The sequence below is a fragment of the Anneissia japonica genome, unplaced genomic scaffold, assembly GCF_011630105.1.
Source record: "Anneissia japonica isolate Jap-2015-1 unplaced genomic scaffold, ASM1163010v1 scaffold287754_len4335492_cov202, whole genome shotgun sequence".
In the NCBI taxonomy this organism is placed as follows: domain Eukaryota; kingdom Metazoa; phylum Echinodermata; class Crinoidea; order Comatulida; family Comatulidae; genus Anneissia; species Anneissia japonica.
The window spans coordinates 3,459,117-3,462,294 of record NW_022705543.1 but is presented as its reverse complement, the minus strand read 5'-3'; the positions used below and the strand labels follow the sequence as shown (position 1 = coordinate 3,462,294).

Sequence of the window (3,178 nt, the reverse complement as noted above, 5' to 3'; positions counted from 1 at the left end):
GTCAGAAACATTGCTCCACAAACGAAGGAGGTATTCGTATTCGGTATTCAAGTACTAGCTAAAGTTGATGCAATGCATTGTTAGTGGGCATGCTGTGTTCCCGGGATGTCCTCGATCTGTTTGCCAATTTGAAGGTCGGATCGGATCCGACCTTTACCTTGGCATACGATAAACTGATTATGTATTGGCATTTCCTCCAATACTCACGTAATGCTAGTTATCTGAAATGTTTCTATATTTTACTCAAATTAGATTTTTTTTTGTTGGACCAAGGAGGTATTAAATATTTAATACCTCTTTGGTTGGACCAATTCAAATAGATTACTTAGTACAGGATACAAGCCGATAAAACATGACAAATTATATAATAACTGATAATATACAGTAGTGCTAAATTTCAAATTCTCAATATGTACTGTAAATTGGTAATTTGGCTTACTGATTAGACTTTGGCTTTACAGATTATTTAAATTCAGGCGACACCTACAGTCTCTAAGTTGAAAAAAATGACAGAAACCTTTTCCCCCAGGATTTGTTTTTCTCCCAGGGCCCACTGGCGGGACCACTGCGTGGGGACCGGTAGGTACATCAGTAGCGGACCCAAGGGGATGGGGAAAGAGGCGCTCTCCCCCTTCTCATATTTTTATTACTTTAAAAAATACATATACTTTTACCTATAAAATATATTAATAATTTTTGCACTTCAATGTCATTCGAATGTTTCACCATACACGTGTTTTGTAGTGCACTATTAGCCTATGCATTTTAAACTCCTGTTAGGAATTATTTGAAAACTTTTTTTAAATCTTTGATTTTAGCAAAATTTGCTCACCTTTGTCCCAACCTAGTCGCCTGCTAGGGGAAGTGGCTCTATAGGTTGCCAGATGCTATTTCCAGGCATCTAGGGTTGTTGTTATTTTATTTTATTTTTTATTTTTTGGCACAATATTTTTAAGGGTTGGGGCTTAGTGGAACCGTTCATTATCTCCTCGGTAGTATGGGAGGTCGGAGCTGTTGGCTCAGTATCCTTTTTATATTCATTTGTAAACATAATATTTACATCAAAATAGTGTAAGGGTCTGATTAACAATTCAGCTATCGGCCAAAAAAAACCCCAAAAAACAATTAAATAAGCCTGTCAGATAAAATGTCTTATAAACATATTTAGAATAAGTGTATAAAGTTTAATTAAGATAAGAATATGTATACCTAAATGAAATAAATAAATAAATAATAATAATCTACAATTATACACCCGAATCAAGGGGCTGACTAGAGCCTCTGTCAGGGTCCCGGCATAAAAAATATCAATGTGTTCGTGTTGGGAGTTTTTTATGGGTTTTTTTATTCCACAATATTAGAAATTGACAATCAAAATAACGTTACATGGATATGAAAATTATCATTTTTGGTCCGGACGATTTCGTCAAACAAACGCCCAGAGGCGTTTATTGTTGAGAATGGTTTTTGAGGGGGAGTATATTCGTGAGAGGTGTTTATTCGAGGCAGGCATTTATTTTTTGTGTAAATAGATACAGATAGATTTGGACAAACTAGTTGGATACCGTTTCGGCCCCAGGGCTAGACCAATTCGAGGATGGACGCTAATAAGGGATGGGGGCTGAACTAATAATTTGTAGGTTTAGCCTGGTAGGGCACTATTCTCCTTGGAAGCAATTTTCCTTCAGATACCCTTTGTGCACCTGTCTCATAACATCCAAATTTCGGTTAAAGCAAGCGTGTATGTGAAATACCGGAACTGTGTCGTAGACACGTCGTAGCAAAAACATCTAAAATATTGAATTTTGGAATGGTGTTTCTTCTAAGTAAGAAAATATACATATAGGTAAGTAGAGAGTGTACTATACTGTAGTTGTACAAGCCTGTATGCCTTCATGGTGTTAGATTAAATTGCTGTTTAGTTGTGTTGTTATTCAGGCCTACATTTTCAGACTGGAGACTGTGCTCTAAAATTGATTGGAGTCTTTTTAATACAATGGCATTAAACCGGAATATCTGAGTGAAAAAATAAACAACAGTCAAAAACAGAGCTAAAGATTTGTTGTTGTGTAATGACATACCGCGGGTTAGGCACCTACATTCAACAATGTAAATCTAAGTACTCTTTAAAAGTAGGCCAAGTGAAATCATTTTAATTATTTAATAAAGTGTAATATTATTTATATAGTGACTAAAAAAAGATACGTGAGTCATAAAATGCGTTTTAATTTAAATACAGTAGGCATATTATAACAATCGCTAAATATATAAATTCATAATCTTAATGCCGTTAATGTTCTCAAAATCACTGTCTGTAGATACATTCTATAATTTTTCTATCTAAATCATTTTAATTAATTTAATAAATTGTAATATTATTTATATATTGACTAAAAAACGATCCATGGGTCATAAAACTTGCTTTGATTTAAATTTAAAAAATTTAAATTAAAAATAAAATCTAGGTTTATTTATACAATTTAATATATTTCCTGCATTGTATTCGTTTTTCGATATGTAAGCATTGTTGTTTTTTCTAAATATTCTATACCAAATGGTAAGCAACAGCTAAAAAGTAAACGTAAGTAAACAGCCAGAAATAGAACCAGAGCTTTCAGACAACACTAGTCCTTCCTCAGTGGCGAGTGAGTGAGGGTTGAAAAAGCCAGATAGTATAAAGTGAGAATTTCATGCAAGCATGATTAGAAACAATTGGCAAGGTGGGATTAGAATAAACAGCCTAAACAAGTAAACAGGAAGGCCAAAACTAAACTTTAGAGGCATGCCTCAATGAATAAGCCAAATGATTTATCCAGAATAAATTAGAATGCCAAAGGTTTAATTTAGTGTACTGGGAGAACGTTCCTAATATTGAGTCCAAATGGTGTGGTGGTTTTAAGTAAAAGTTCCCAGTGATTCTCTTTATCTTTGCGATTATTGTCGCTCCATTTGGCATTGTGGTCAATTGCAATCACTCTGTAACTATATTACAAAAAAGTTTGTGTGCATTATATTTTTTTGTTGTGTTACAGTATGGCGATTCTCCATTTCACGAATTGTTGCAAAGTGACCATGAATACCAAGTTCACCAGGACGGAACCCAATCCTTGTTACATTATGCTGCCTATTGAACAGGTTAATAATTTGCCTATGTAGCCTCTGTCTATTATACACATCT

The 3,178-nt window shown here is 34.3% G+C and overlaps 1 long non-coding RNA gene across 1 annotated transcript in view; it reads left to right on the top strand.

Annotated features, from left to right (window-relative positions):
* The first annotated feature begins 1,709 nt into the window (after nt 1–1,709).
* The window catches only part of LOC117105633, a 3,538-nt gene continuing 2,069 nt past the window's right edge, over nt 1,710–3,178 (top strand). The window contains exons 1-2 of the long non-coding RNA XR_004444931.1: nt 1,710–1,846; nt 3,033–3,135. This is a non-coding gene — a long non-coding RNA (uncharacterized LOC117105633). The remainder of the gene's footprint in view (nt 1,847–3,032; nt 3,136–3,178) is intronic.